This window comes from Littorina saxatilis, linkage group LG4, assembly GCF_037325665.1.
Source record: "Littorina saxatilis isolate snail1 linkage group LG4, US_GU_Lsax_2.0, whole genome shotgun sequence".
In the NCBI taxonomy this organism is placed as follows: Eukaryota; Metazoa; Mollusca; class Gastropoda; order Littorinimorpha; family Littorinidae; genus Littorina; species Littorina saxatilis.
Window position 1 is genome coordinate 3,380,201 of NC_090248.1, and position 16,629 is coordinate 3,396,829.

At 40.9% G+C, this 16,629-nt stretch overlaps 1 protein-coding gene and 1 long non-coding RNA gene across 2 annotated transcripts in view; both read right to left on the reverse strand.

Annotated features, from left to right (window-relative positions):
- LOC138965698 (uncharacterized) overlaps positions 1 to 16,629 on the reverse strand; it is a 268,534-nt gene that overhangs the window by 165,826 nt on the left and 86,079 nt on the right. The window lies entirely within an intron of this gene.
- On the reverse strand, positions 1,241 to 5,421 carry LOC138965720 (uncharacterized). The gene is made up of 3 exons (XR_011455494.1): positions 5,291 to 5,421; positions 1,875 to 2,012; positions 1,241 to 1,378 (listed from the first exon to the last, which is right to left on the reverse strand). It is a non-coding gene; the product is annotated as an uncharacterized lncRNA (long non-coding RNA).

The window sequence follows — 16,629 nt, forward strand, 5'->3', positions numbered from 1 at the left end:
GGCCACCAAGCTGAAATGCAATACCGAAGTCCGGGCTTTGTCGAACATTACTTGACCAAAATTTCAACCAATTTGGTTGAAAAATGAGGGCGTGACAGTGCCGCTTCAACTTTCACGAAAAGCCGGATATGACGTCATCAAAGACATTTATCAAAAAACCGAAAAAAACGTATGGGGATATCATACCCAGGAACTCCCATGTAAAATTTCACAAAGATCGGTCCTGTAGTTTAGTCTGCATCGCTCTACACACACACACACACACACACACACACACACACACACACGCACAGACACACACATATACACCACACCCTCGTCTCGATTCCCCCCTCTACGTTAAAACATTTAGTCAAAACTTGACTAAATGTAAAAAGGAGATGAAAAAGGAGATAAATAGAGAAAGTGAGTTTAGAGATCGGGCGACATAGGCAGAGAGAGGGAGAGAGAGAGAAAGAGAAATAACTCCGAGCTCTATAGCAAAATAATAAAGCTGTTAGTCTTCCGATCTTCCAACGTGTAAGGGAGACAGGCAAACGGAAAATAGATAGATGTAACTACATGAATTTAAAAAAAAAGTATACTTCTAGCAAACGCTTTTGAAAAAGCAAAGATCGCACTCTCATTATTATTTCTGGGAAAATAACAGCTGTTCGTCGAAAGGGTTTATTAAGCGCTGACACCATCTAAGGCTGCAGAGAGTTAATTGCCAATGCCGATGTTCTGCCTCTAACTCTTGATCGCACACGAATACGATACAACTAATTATTCCGTACTGTTTTGTTCATGCACCCAACAATCTCCCTGCACGCAGCTTTCATTTCAATATTCGTAAACATGCGTTGTATCCATCGCTTACATCGCCATTCAACTAATCACACTACGTTGATGAACAATCACTACATGCTGGTGTCACCACCATCGAAGCAATTAACTAAGCTACTTAACTATACTAGGTTGAGTTGCTTGTTCGATAATGTATTATGCAATCAAAACACAAAACAATATTGTTCATTCAGTCATTTTTGTGAGTGCAGATACATATTCTACCCTATGCTACCCCTTTGTCTCTATACACACATTCCTTGGACATGTATGTGTAACAACTCAGAATAGTGATGTATTCTAACAGTCGTGGAATTGTGGCGTTACTCCTTTTAAACACAACACACTCATATCCACAATAACACCAAGTGTGCACTTTGCAGGGGAAAACAACGTACCTCTTACGTCCACTTACCCTGCAGACAGAGAGGTCCAGTGAAATCAGCCACACAGGCCACCAGACAATGACCGTCCTCATGATGACACGTGCTGTTGACCTGACAGTGACCACACGTCTCGTCACACCTCTCGCCGTACAGCCCTGCCTCGCATTCTGAAACAGTTTATTTATTAATGAATAGACTGAATCATGTAATATGTTCATCAATTTGTTTATTTACATATTTAATTTCATCCATGTATTGATTCATTCATATCATAAATGACACACGGTTGTGACTATAGTCACCACATATTTGGTTGCATCCCTCACCAAACAGACAGATATACATAATAAGCTCATTATTTTTATATGTTAGAGCAAACATAATTTGTATATAAAATATTAACAAATAAAGACTAAAAATAAAGAATAACACTGTTGGCTTTATTCGCCTCGCTTGTGTCTTCTCAGCAAGCTGCTGCACTTTTTGCCAGATAAGTATTTGTCTGTGCAATTAGTACTTGTCTGTCTGTGCACCTAAAAGACCGCTGGGTCGAAACATATGTGAATGTAACGTATCTGTCAAAAACAAGCGTTCCAACAACTTACCTTTCTTTTTTTAATGCGTTTGACGTTTTTGACGAAAAAAAGCGTGTTCTTTACTCACGCGTTTTGCAAAGATCACCAATATAGCCAGGTTGACACCCATCAGTGCACTCCCCTGTCTCTTTGTCACACGGTTGCTTCCCTTTACATTGGCCGCAAACCTCACTGCATTTCTGTCCGTAGGTCTTGTCGCTACAAGCTGGTGGACATGAAACCCACATTCACATGTAAGAAAACACTTGCAACGAAAAAAGGTCAACCTTTGCACGTGAACATGGAGAAGCACACACATATAGGTATGGTTTAAATTCCGAACCACTTTGTTGGTCTTCTTTCACCTCATAAGTTCCCCTGTCTCACTGAACTCAAATTACGAATTGTACTGATAACTGTATTCCGGTAGACTGCAAATTGAAACAAGTCGCGTAAGGCGAAAATACAACATTTAGTCAAGTAGCTGTCGAACTCAAAGAATGAAACTGAACGCAACGCAACGCAGCAAGACCGTATACTCGTAGCATCGTCACTCCACCGCCCGTGGCAAAGGCAGTGGCAGTGGAATTGACAAGAAGAGCGGGGTATTCGTTGCGCTGAGAAGGATAGCACGCTTTTCTGTACCTCTCTTCGTTTTAACTCTCTGAGCGTGTTTTTAATCCAAACATATCATATCTATATGTTTTTGGAATCAGGAACCGACAAGGAATAAGATGAAAGTGTTTTTAAATTGATTTCGAAAAAAAAATTTGATAATAATTCTTATATATTTAATTTTCAGAGCTTGTTGTTAATCCAAATATAACATATTTATATGTTTTTGGAATCAGCAAATGATGGAGAATAAGATGAACGTAAATTTGGATCGTTTTATAAAAAAAATATTTTTTTTACAATTTTCAGATTTTTAATGACCAAAGTCATTAATTAATGTTTAAGCCACCACGCTGAAATGCAATACCGAAGTCCGGGCTTCGTCGAAGATTGCTTGACCAAAATGTCAATCAATTTGATCAAAAATTGAGGGCGTGACAGTGCCGCCTCAACTTTCACTAAGAGCCGGATATGACGTTATCAAAGACATTTATCGAAACAAGGAAAAAAAACGTCTGAGGATATCATACCCAGGAACTCTCATGTCAAATTTCATAAAGATCGGTTCAGTAGTTTAGTCTGAATCGCTCTACACACACACACACACAGACAGGCAGACAGACAGGCAGACAGACACACACACGCACATACACCACGACCCTCGTCTCGATTCCCCCCTCTATGTTAAAACATTTAGTCAAAACTTGACTAAATGTAAAAACATGAAACAAAAGAAGAGTACAACAAGTCGCGTAAGGCGAAAATACAACATTTAGTCAAGTAGCTGTCGAACTCACAGAATGAAACTGAACGCAATGCCATTTTTCAGCAAGACCGTATACTCGTAGCATCGTCAGTCGACCGCTCATGGCAAAGGCAGTGAAATTGACAAGAAGAGCGGGGTAGTAGTTGCGCTAAGAAGGATAGCACGCTTTTCTGTACCTCTCTTTGTTTTAACTTTCTGAGCGTGTTTTTAATCCAAACATATCATATCTATATGTTTTTGGAATCAGGAACCGACAAGGAATAAGATGAAAGTGTTTTTAAATTGATTTCGACAATTTAATTTTGATAATAATTTTTATACATTTAATTTTCAGAGCTTGTTTTTAATCCAAATATAACATATTTATATGTTTTTGGAATCAGAAAATGATGGAGAATAATATGAACGTAAATTTGGATCGTTTTATAAATTTTTATTTTTTTTTACAATTTTCAGATTTTTAATGACCAAAGTCATTAATTAATTTTTAAGCCACCAAGCTGAAATGCAATACCGAAGTCCGGGCTTCGTCGAAGATTACTTGACCAAAATTTCAACCAATTTGGTTGAAAAATGAGGGCGTGACAGTGCCGCCTCAACTTTCACGAAAAGCCGGATATGACGTCATCAAAGACATTTATCAAAAAAATGAAAAAAACGTATGGGGATTTCATACCCAGGAACTCTCATGTCAAATTTCATAAAGATCGGTCCAGTAGTTTAGTCTGAATCGCTCTACACACACACACACAGACACACACACGCACATACACCACGACCCTCGTCTCGATTCCCCCCTCTACGTTAAAATATTTAGTCAAAACTTGACTAAATATAAAACAAGTCGCGTAAGGCGAAAATACAATATTTAGTCAAGTAGCTGTCGAACTCACAGAATGAAACTGAACGCAATGCCATTTTTCAGCAAGACCGTATAGGCCTTCTCGTAGCTTCGTCAGTCCCCCGCTCATGGCAAAGGCAGTGAAATTGACAAGAAGAGCGGGGTAGTAGTTGCGCTAAGAAGGATAGCACGCTTTTCTGTACCTCTCTTTGTTTTAACTTTCTGAGCGTGTTTTTAATCCAAACATATCATATCTATATGTTTTTGGATTCAGGAACCGACAAGGAATAAGATGAAAGTGTTTTTAAATTGATTTGGACAATTTAATTTTGATAATAATTTTTATATATTTAATTTTCAGAGCTTGTTTTTAATCCGAATATAACATATTTATATGTTTTTGGAATCAGCAAATGATGGAGAATAAGATAAACGTAAATTTGGATCGTTTTATACATTTTTATTTTTGTTTACAATTTTCAGATTTTTAATGACCAAAGTCATCAATTAATTTTTAAGCCACCAAGCTGAAATGCAATACCGAAGTCCGGGCTTCGTCGAAGATTACTTGACCAACATTTCAATCAATTTGGTTGAAAAATGAGGGCGTGACAGTGCCGCCTCAACTTTCACGAAAAGCCGGATATGACGTCATCAAAGACATTTATCAAAAAAATGAAAAAAACGTTCGGGGATATCGATCCCAGGAACTCTCATGTAAAATTTCATAAAGATCGGTCCAGTAGTTTGGTCTGAATCGCTCTACACACACAGACAGACAGACAGACAGACAGACAGACAGACAGACAGACAGACAGACAGACACACACACACACACACAAACACATACACCACGACCCTCGTCTCGATTCCCCCCTCTATGTTAAAACATTTAGTCAAAACTTGACTAAATATAAAAAGATGTGTGTGTGTGTGTGTGGTGTGTGTATGCGTGTGTGTGTGTGTGTGTGTGTGCGTATGTGTGTGTGTGTGTGTGTGTGTGTTGGTGTGTGTGCGTGTGTGTGTGCGTGCGTGCGCGTGTGTGTGTGTGTGTATGTATGCGTGCGTGCGTGCGTGCGTGTGTGTGTGTGTGCGTGTGCGTTTGTGTGTGTGTATGTGTATGTGTGTGCGCGTTTGTGTGTGTGTATGTGTATGTGTGTGTGCGTTTGTGTGTGTGTATGTGTATGTGTGTGCATGTTGCTGTTTGTTTTTTCCAAAAGTGTTTGTGCGTGTTGATGAGTGTCCTCAAAATAAAGACATACTGTTCATGTCCATTGCTTACCGTTTTGACAGGTCGGGGGATAGTAGCCCGGGTCACAGAGAGGACAGGTTCCATTCTCAGGGTCACACGCTCCTCCCCCCTGACAGTGACCACAGGGCAGGGCGCAGCGTAAACCGTACGTTCCGGCGTCACATGCTGAATGTGATCATACAGTTCACAGTTCAGTTTATTGACAATATCTTTTCACAAGATACGACCGTATATGTTTCTGAACCTGAATGATAACACACTGGACGATTATGTACAACATTCATTTCAAACACGTACAAAAGACACATGCTCGTAAGTAGGCTTACATATAAAAACATTTTTTCTAGATTATAGCTACGGCGAAGCTTCGCATGTCAAAACTTGAGAAGCGATGTTGGGGTCAAAGTACCACGCCGTAGCTGCGGGTTTTTGGTATTAAGACTTTGCGAAGCTTCTTGTAGTGAGTTTGTGTTACTGTTTGTCGATTTCTTACGGGAGCCTTGAAGGCTTCGCCTCTTGTTTTATATGGCTTGTATTTCAGTCAAGACCCAGCGGATGAATATCATCGGGAGACACGAGCCTCTGGCGAGTGGATCTCGATTGATATTCCCGCTGGGTCTTGACTGAAATACAAGCCATATAAAAAAAACACGAGTGTTGTAATCTGTATATCCCATTCTACCATCAAACACAAAGTGTACACTACTAGCAGCGCTGTTGCGATCTGTGGAGTGTAAAACAGTAGTGCCACCGAGACTTGGCCCTTTTGCAACCTCAAACTAAGTGACCGTCGCTGAAAAAATGAAACGAATGAGTGCATCGATAAGTACGCGGTAACACTACTTTCAGACCATTTAGTTTAAGTAAAGGTTCATAAGTTGCAAGAAAGTAATGATGTCGTATAGAAATTCATTTAGTTGAAGCGCACAATTCTTTTGATTTGCGTTTCAGGTCGGTGGAACGGGCGAAACCGGTTTGGCACCTATTTGGCTTACTCGATTCAGAATCGATTCCACGTTGTTTTTCTCGAACGTATACAATTAGCTTATTGACAGAGAAGCAAATGTTAGGGAACACATATGTAGGTTTAGATTTAACCATTTGGTCCCTATTTGAAATGTATCTACGTGTTTTGCGAGTGTGTTTGCATGAATGAATCTAAACTGGTATGGGTGAGAGGAAAACAGGACCCAAGTCTGTCACCGCCGATTGATTGCATTTTGAAGGAATGACTGGATTACGGAAAAATACACACATGTTAAGTTCTTGGATACCTTCATCGCCGATGTGGACTTACTGCAGAGCCAGGCAAAAGAGTAGACTTGCTCGCAAAATACGGGAAACAGCCGATGTTTGATAACGAAGCGAAGCCAAAGGACGCTTCTCGGTAGATAAACAGTCGTCTGCTCACGATGCAAGGGAGGGTACTCGTTTTTTTGTTTTGGTTTGCAACCATTGGCATTGTGATAGTGTTCGACTGTTCTGCATTGCTTTCATAATGAAAGAAACGTTTGTTTATTGCATCCCATACATCAGATCAGTTCCGAGATTCATTTTTGCGTGCAACTGATATGGTTTTCTGAGCCGTGCGATACGATTTTGGAACTTTATACAAATGTGTCACATTGTTCGGCGCGAGGTCAAAGGTCGGGAGGAAAGTAGTTCTTTGCCCAAATCGGAATCTGCACTATCATATATTTTTTGGAGTCCATGATGTATTTATTGAGCTATAAAAATACAACATATATACCCATACTGAAGTAACAGAGACAAAGAAGCAGCTCATGGGATATATATTTTGCGAGCAAGTCTACTCTAATCTGCACATTAGTTGTTGGTAAAAAAAGAGTTTCTCACGTGCGTGCGTGCGTGTGTGTGTGTGTGTGTGTGTGTGTGTGTGCGTGTGTGTGTGTGTGTGTGTGTGTGTCTCTGTGTATGTGTGTGTGCGTGTGTGTGTGTGTGTGTGTGTGTGTGTAAGAATTAAACTCACCGTCACACTTCCCAGTGTCACGATTACACTGCCCGTCTTTACAGTCTGTCGAGCACTGGTAGCACCGGTTGCCGGTCTTGTAGTAGCCTGAAGCACAGTCTGAAACCACAGGATGCATGTACAGGAAGGCAGGCATTGCATTATTTTGTTTTCTCTGCAGTCAAAGTGCAACCCTGAGTGCATTGTCTAAACATCTATGTTACTTGTTAAAGACAGCCAGCGTATTGGATGTGAGCTTGTTACTGAGCGACAGTTACAGTACACATGTACTTTTGCGCATCCGTGAACTCGAGTACTCATGGTACCTCTGTGCTATCGCGGATTCAACCTGTACTATCGGGGATCCAATAAGGTTTCCGAGACTGTGTTTTGTCTGTATTAAAATGGTTTGGCGGAAGAGCCGATTCTTTAATTTGCATAGGTAACATGACCGTTTTTTGGTACCTGACACCCCTCTGGGTTGAGTTTGTTTTGACCTTGTGACGTAGGATCGCGTGATGTTGTGGGCTGGGGCCCTTCCCTTTTGCTGATGCTTGTTGAGCAGAACAGACGTGTTGTCTGGTGAGCGGTCGCGTGGCAAGTCTGCTACGGGCGGAAAGGGAACAGCAATGTGAATTTTCTGTGACGGGTATGTTATTCATATGTTATTCTTTTTATACAATGGGTAAAACAGCATTACAGTATGCAGGTTGTGACATGCTTTGGGGGGATTTATTTGAATGTTCAAGTAGATTGTTTTGTGAGTCGAATGTTCGGGAAAATTGATTTGTTTATTGAATGTTTAGAAACCCGTTTGAGTGTTTGAGAGAACTGTATTGTAGGCATGTTATTTAGAAGGAATGCTGTGTTTTGTTGTTGTAAGAGGATTTAGTTTGTGGTGGTTGAGGTTGTTGAGTTGTTTATGTATGTTTACGGCGTGCATTCTGTATTTTACAGGGTGGGCGGAATGTGCGACGGGGTTTAGTTAGGTTTAGTTAGGTTTCGTTAGATTGGTTCAGTTAGATTTTGTAGATAGGGTTTTGTAGATTGATTTTTGTAGATTAAGATTTAGTAGATTGAGGATTGTTTAGGGTTAGAACAGAGTTTAGAGTAAGGATTCAGGGTATTGTTTGTTTTGTTGTGTTCTAGTTGTAGAGTGAGGATCTAGAGTATAGTTCTGGAGTATAGTGCTGGAGTATAGTTCTAGAGTATAGTTTTAGAGAGGGGATTTAAAGAATATTTTTGGAAGTATTGTTCCGGATGTTAGTTTGGTTCGGTGACCTGGTTGGTCGGATTCTTCTCTAGATTAGGATATCTGTATTGTTATTGTTTATTTGTGCGTCTTTTTGTGAAAGAGTTTAGAAGATTGGAAGAAGTTTTTGTTGGTTGTAAACCCTCCATTTTCCCCACATTTTCCCTACAACACCGTTTGGAAATAAAAGAACCTGGTAATATAACCGGTGTCATTTGTTTTGACTGTTTAAGTTTGTAGAGAGAAAGGGACACTCGGCTACATTTGGCACTAGGTTACATAGAGATAAACTTAATACCAGGCATGTTGAAAAATCGGGCGACTAAGATGCTGCTTCTTTAGTTCCACTGCTTACAACGCTTGTATGTGGGTTTTTTTTAAACGCATGAAACATAGTGTTCCTTGAAAGAACATAACTTGCTGGCTTTTATTCAAATGTCAAACAATAGTCACCCATCTTTGGAGCACAGCAGGTCACCTAAAGTTAGTATTGTTTTGTTGAATAAGAGTCATGGTACACTTAAATAGCAATTTGTAATGCCAACGAATACCAACACAGGAAAGGAGAATGTGTGGACAATATGATTATGCAAGCGAAACAATACAATTAACTATTCGTCTAGGCAGATACGTTTTATTGCACAGATCGTTCTGATGAGATGTTTATTTTCAAAGCAGTCATATGTCTCGAAAAGCCATCTTTCTACTTTAGTGTCAGTTTGAGTAACCGGAAGTTCCTCATCACACACACATATACACACACACACACACACACACACAAAAGCACTGCCTCGCTAACATGACGAGCAACGTATATAAATCTTGAAAACTGACGATAATAACAAGTAGCACAAGCCAAAGAAAAATGAAAGAGCCAACCCTTAACTTCTTGACTTTAAAGATGCCCAAAAGCAACATGGCCACACACACAAAGTAACACTCTGTCAGAACTCTGCCTTAAAGGGCAGCTGTCGGGTTGCCTGGTCTCAAAAATGCGCGGAGTCGCGTGCAAAAACGCGTTTAAGAGTTTTCCGAGTTGATTCAACTAAAGACTGTTGATTTGGTCCAGAAGAAGACACTTTCATCATTAGTTTGAAACCATTAAAATGCGTGAAACTTTCTGCTAGTTCTCACAATCCGCAAAAAAACGAAGCAGTTGGCAGGCCGAAACGACTCAAAATCCGCGACCGACAACTCTGTCAGCACAAGAAAGACGCCGCAGCGTTAGCCTTGCTGTGACGTCACTCGAGGAAGCCGATAAGGCCGCTGTGAAGTTTACAGTACAATGTAGACTACAGCTGGACATCTGTAATGCTGTACGCGTGATTGATTCTTGCACAAAGTAAAGTATTAGGATGGTAATATCTTCTCAAGACCCACGTTCACATTTTCTCTTCTTTGATCTGACCGACTGCAACCTTTACAAGTCATTTCTAAAGTGGTTCACATGCTGTTGCTACTCCTCCAGTCCACCCGGTTAAACCATAAAGTTGCTCAACCACAGACCCTCGTCAGCAGACACTGTACACTTATGAAGAAGGTCCGCTTGAGGTGTCACACCAATTACCGTGTACGTGTGAGGTACTGAATTCAAGACAAAAGCCAACTCTGTCGGTGGGAAAATCTAGGAAAGAGATGATGATAATACATCTTCAGTTACCACATTCAAGTAGATAGACGAGATAAGATAAAGGGAAGAGAGACGGAGACAAAGATGAGAAACAGTGGATCCAGTGTGGAAAATGGGGGAGGGGGGTTCGGCCGCAAACAATCAAAGATGAATTTGTCAAACTGTGTTTGTGATGGTTATCGCGTGTGTGTGTGTGTGTGTGTGTGTGTGTGTGTGTGTGTGTGTGTGTGTGTGTGTGTGTGTGTGATAACACGTATGTGTGTGTGTGTGTGTGTGTGTGTGTGTGTGTGTGTGCGCTCGTCGCGATATAACCTTCGTGGTTGAAAACGACGTTTAACACCAAATAAAGAAAGAAAAGAAAGTGTGTGTGTGTGTATATGTGTGATAACAACGTGTGTGTGTGTGTGTGTGTGTGTGTGTGTGTGTGTGTGTGTGTGTGTGTGTGTGTGTATCTGTGTGTGAGTGTGTTTGTGTGTGTGTGTTTGTGTTCCTCGACGCGTGACAATATCTGCCAATAAGTTGAACAAAAACAGGGTTCAAGTGGAACAAAAGCAGGAGGGGGACAGAAGACACTTTATGAACTCCGTTTTTTACTGCGAAATTTTGGCCTGGGAGAAGTCACCCCATCCTAAGTTTCTCTTCACCTACCCGTGAAGTATGCTTGAGGGCTTGACTAGACAACCCGATTGCGCCCATTACACGGCATAAAGAGAGCACCGTTCAACCCGGCCGATTCCGCGGCTGACGTCACGCGTCCAAGGGAAGTAATTTTCGAGCGGGTTGCATTGACTCGGCCAAGAATGCAAACTTTCCTCGATTAAAGACATTGTAGCATGTCTAAAGTCTTCGGACTTGTGTTATCAAGCTGTCAAAATCACAAAGTAACTTTTAAGTATAGTTTCAGTTACATGATAACTCATTCTAAGGAACAGATTTTGAGAGCCACAACCCGACAGCTGCCCTTTAAGTATTTTGTGCAGGAAAAACAAGCGTTACCTGTACAGCTGGGGGCCTGGAAGTTGTTACTGCAGGCTGTGCACCTGCCGTCTTGGGTACACTGCGTGCACTGGGTGTAAGTATCTGACTTTATTGTTGAGCATGGCGAGCCACACTTATCTCCATGGAAACCGTTAACACAATCTGCAATATTATAATTTACGCATATAAAGCAATTGTCAACATACTTCAATAAGTCTCAAACCTGTACTACAATGACAGTTGATAATGCTAACAGTTCCCCTGTTCACTTCATCAGCCTAAACATAATCTAAACATTAACCATGTAAACAAAAATGTGTGTGTGTGTGTGTGTGTGTGTGTGTGTGTGTGTGTGTGTGTGTGTCTGTGTATGCGTGCATGCATGTGTGTGTGTGAGTCTGTATGTGCGTGTTTCTGTGTCTGTGTATCCGTGTATATGTACATGTGTCTGTGTACATCTGTCTGTGTATTATGTGTTAGTGTATATGTGTCATCGTGATTAAACAAATTGCTCACCATCACACTTCCCAGTGTTGCTGTCACACTGCCTGTTTCTACAGTTAACCGAGCATTGAGCGCATTGGTCGCCGGACTTGTAGTAACCCGGAGCACAGTCTGAAACAGCAGGAAAAACATTCAAGGATGGCAATCATCCATTCAAGTATTGTCACACAAACAACAACAAACAAGCAAGGCTACCTCAGCAATAACACTGATAGCAATATGCCGTGCTCGATTCGGTTTGGTGTACTTACACACAGACAAAACATACACAAAGACAAATCTAAAGAAAGCAAGAGCTTATAGTAAACCAACAATTGCGTTGGAAGAAATGAAACTAACAATTCCGTTTTAAGCAGTCCTCGTGTTCGTTTAAAAGACTCATCACACATCACTCCAATCTCACACTTTTCTCGGTGGAAAGCAGCCACATAACTTAGGTATATTGTTGTTGGTGGTGTTGTTGTTGTACGTAAGTATGTGTGTGTGTGTGTGTGTGTGTGTGTGTGTGTGTGTGCATATCAAAACGGTTTCTTCATTGCCGTATAAGCTGGAAGTGCCTACGTGAGAAATCGCCAAAACAATTTGTTTTTAAACTGAGGTCGGTAGAACTCCGTGCATTGCACGCCAAGCGGGGTAAGCGAAGGTCGAACTGACCTAATTCACAACACGACTGTCGTGAGTCCTGTATCTCACAAAATAGACGTTTCCTAGATAGTTCGATTTTGACAGATGTCCGCATAGCTCAGTGGATAGGACTGCGGCGCTGTCTTTGAAGTCGATGGTTCGAGCCCCGTCAATACCATATTTTGTTAGTGTATTTTTATGAATCATGCGCGCTTTTTCTGTTCAGTTTATAAAACAGTATACTTCTTTTTTTTCTTTCTTTTTTTTTTTTTTTTTGGGGGGGGGGGGGGCAAGTTTTTTTTGTGGTGCTCATTAATATAAATAAATCGCAAGTCAAGACTCAAACACTATAACATGTTAATGTCCTTATAAAAACGATAATAAATGCCTTGTAGTGCCGGGCGGTTTAAAAGAAAATGTTATTCGCATTAGTTCTGAATTGCACTAAAATCATCAAGACTTTTTTGAAAAATCACTCACTAAAACAGACGCAGCACGCGCGCATGCTTAAATACACACACACACACACACGCACACACACACACACACACACACACACACACACACACACAAAACACGTACACACACCCACACCCACGTACACACACACACACACACACACACACACACACACACACACACACACACACACACACACACACACAGAGGCACCACTGTTTATACGGTTTTTAAATACTATGCAACACATGTAACCCAAACAAAACATGTTTCCGTACCCCTTCTTTTATTAAAACACAGCTTCGGCCCTTGATCATATGAAAACGAGTGTCTACCAAATTCTTCCCCGTGCATATCAAACCGTTTTCCTCGTGCATATCAAACCGTGTGATGGACTGACCTTAATCATTCACTGAAGCAAACCAACACTGACGAGACCCTTCGAAGTTGCAAAACAGCTTGGGGACAAAGCAAAGGCACAAGACACCGGTTTGAAGCAATACCAATCACCAGTGTCTTTACCCCCCATATAATGTTCAAGAAAAGTTTTTATAAAGACAACCAAACATGTGTCGGCTTTGTTACGTTATCTTGCTGCCAAAAATACTCTAGAAAGAAAAAAAGAAACAAATTCCTCTGCTGTAAGGTACCGAGTTCAATATCGCGTGCCTGTGGCTCTGACCTTTTTTGGATCTTTTGTTTAGTTTTACCCTCTATGGAAACATTTCTCTGTAGCGCAACGGTTAGCATACAGCGTATCCAATCAGTAGGTCGTAGGTTCGAGCCCCGTCAACGCTATATTTTGTTTAATGTTATTTCATTGTTTCTTTACTCTGCTTTGTTTTGTTTTATTTTACTTTATTCATTTTTTTATTCCAATGCATTATTGGTGGTCAATTGCAATACTAACCAACGCTCGCCAGGTACTGATTTGGTATGGATCACTGCGGAATTCGTTGCGGCCAACCACCGAAGCAACATGAATTACTGGACCCCATTTTTAAGACCTCCAAAAATCTGAGAAGTTCAGGTCTTAAAAAGGAGGGAGTCTTAAAAGGAGGTTATGTTTACCGAAGGTATGAACAGAAAGTCTACAAAAGCAAGCCTTTAAAGGGGAGAGGCCTTACATTGGGGGTGGGGTGGGGTGTCTTAAAAGGGAGGTTTAATTGTACACAAAAACATGGAAACAAACACAAAATAATGTGTTTTAAATGTTCCAAAACATAACTCTGCAGGGTTAGCATCGAATTACTTCGACAACATCTCGTGACACTGTACTTACGAACCGCATATCTCGTTACGTGATTGAGTCGCTCATCAGTCATCGTGCTGTTGCCGAAATACAAGTCTTTCTGAGTCTAAGCCTGATCTAGATGGATATATTTCATCAGATGTTATTAAAATACAAAAAAGTTGACATAATGTCAAGGCATGTTTTATATAGCTCAGTTGGTAGCGCGCGGGATTTGTATTCAGTTGGCCGCTGTCAGCGTGAGTTCGATCCCAGGTTCGGCGGAAATTTATTTCACAGAGTCAACTTTGTGTGCAGACTCTCTTCGGTGTCCGAACCACCCCCCGTGTATACTACATTGCGTGTGCACGTTAAAGATCCCACGATTGACAAAAGGGTCTTTCCTGGCAAAATTGCTTAGGCACAGTTAATAATTGTCTACCATACCCGTGTGACTTGGAATAAGGCCGTGAAAGGTAAATATGCGCCGACATGGCTGCAATCTACTGGCCGTATAAAATTTCATCTCACACGGCATCACTGCAGAGCGCCTAGAACTGTACCCACGGAATATGCGCGATATAAGCCTCATTGATTGATTGATTGATTGATTGATAACTGAAAACATTAACAGCTAGGGAGTTGAGAATAATCCAATCAAAAGAGGGCTGTGGGCAGAACCCGGAGTTTACGAAACCAAAACTATGCACAGACACATATTTTTGAAAATGTCTCTCATACAACCTCTTTGTGTTTAATACTGTACCTTAACTCAACAGTAAAAGCAATGAGAATTTACGGCTTGTAAGTGAATTAACTATGTCAGTAAATAATCGCACGCGAAGCCAGTTTGAATTGTTGCACAAGAACATTGGTTGGTTAAAATCAACAAGGGCCCAAGCTGTGTTTCAACAAAATAAGGGGTACGGAAACATGTTTTGTTTGGGATACATGTATTGCAACATATTTGTTTGTTTGTTTGTTTGTTCGTTCATTGGCTTAAACTCCCACGGCTTTTACGTGCATGGCCGTTTTTACCCCGCCATTTGGCAGCGGCGGCATACGCCGTTTTCTGGGGAAGCATGCTGGGTATTTTCGTGTTTCTACAACCCACCGAACTCGGACATGGATTACAGGGTCTTTTCCGTGCGCACTTGGTCTTGTGCTTGCGTGTTCACACGAAGGGGAATGAGCAGGTCTGCACATTCGTGGGAGATCGGAAAAATCTACTTCCTTAACCGACACGGTTGCCGCGGCCGGGATTTGACATCGACCTTCCGATTAGGAGGCCGATATCTTATCCACCAGGCCACTGCGCCCGTCTGCAAAGTATTTGAAACGCGGGTATTTTCGTATTTACAGTGGTGCCTGCGTTAAAGGGGGAATACCATTTGGACCAGCCATGAGTGTTGAACCATTGCACGCAGGATGGATAGTGAAAGAAACAACAAAAGTTTTTTTTCAAGCGAGTAGTCCGCAATTTGCATGGAAGAGAAAACTTCTTCATTTATTTGCAGCGCTTGATCTGTTCCCCTTTTTCATTAAGTGTGTGTGTGTGTGTGTGTGTGTGTGTGTGTGTGTGTGTGTGTGTGTGTGTGTGTGTGTCTGTGTGTGTGTGTGTCTGTGTGTGTGTGTCTCTCTGTGTGTGTGTGTGTACTTGTAAAAAAAGTGTGTGTGTGTGTCCTTGTAAATAAAAGTGCAGTGCAGTTCACTTCAGCTCGCGGGTTTGCGTGGTATTGTGTAATTTTTTTCCACGTTCCTCTATGCTCCTGCGCAGATGTTGGCAGGATTTATCTTCTTAAATTCTTCACATGAATAAGAAGCCTTCGTGGTGTAACGGATATAACATTGCGCTTCAGCACCAGTTGTCCCAGGTCCGAGACGCACAATGAACTTCGGGGTTTTTTGTTTAATGTTTTCGTATTCGTAAATCTTCTTCTTCTTCGTCGTTCGCTCGTTGACTGGTTTTCATGTGTTAATTTTGAATCATATTCATAGCGTGTGTCAAAATTGTATCGTAACCAACATATTTTTTAATTCTTCATACAATGATTGTTTTTAATCTGCACTTTAAATCGCTGTATCTAAAGTTGAAATTCATTGAAATAAAGAGAAGTTATGGCCGTTGTGTATTATTTGCATCTTTTTCAAAGCACAGGTTAGTGCACCATGAAAACAGTGTTCACTCTAAAACAGGGAACGCGCCTATTTCTAGAACAAATACGTACACTTCATGAAAGAAAGTTACGAAGAAAGTTGCACACAATTATTCGAGAAAAATAAATAGTGCACCAAAATTCTTTTTAAAGTATCTAGTATTTCAGTTTCGATTTATATTAATTATAATGTTGAACATTTCTGCAAGATTTTGAAATGTTGAATCCCTGCATGTCCCTTTGAATATTTCTGTAACTGAAAATGGAGAAGAAATGGCATTTTCGTGGCTTTTTCCACAGGGTTAGAAAGCGTTTGATCATCTGAGGCCTACACACATTTCACAGTCAATGTATTTGCAAAAAAGACGGTTCAACATAGATAGATTTCAAACTTACCACTGTAGCGTTTGATACATTTCAGCTAAACTAAGTTGCTTCATTTTACATGCAGATGAAATCTCCATTAGCTTCAGGAAATTTGAACAGAGTGTGTGCACACAATCTCAAGGATCCTGGTGACAACCCCGGTGTCTATGACACCTTATACATGTCAGTAAAAAAAACAT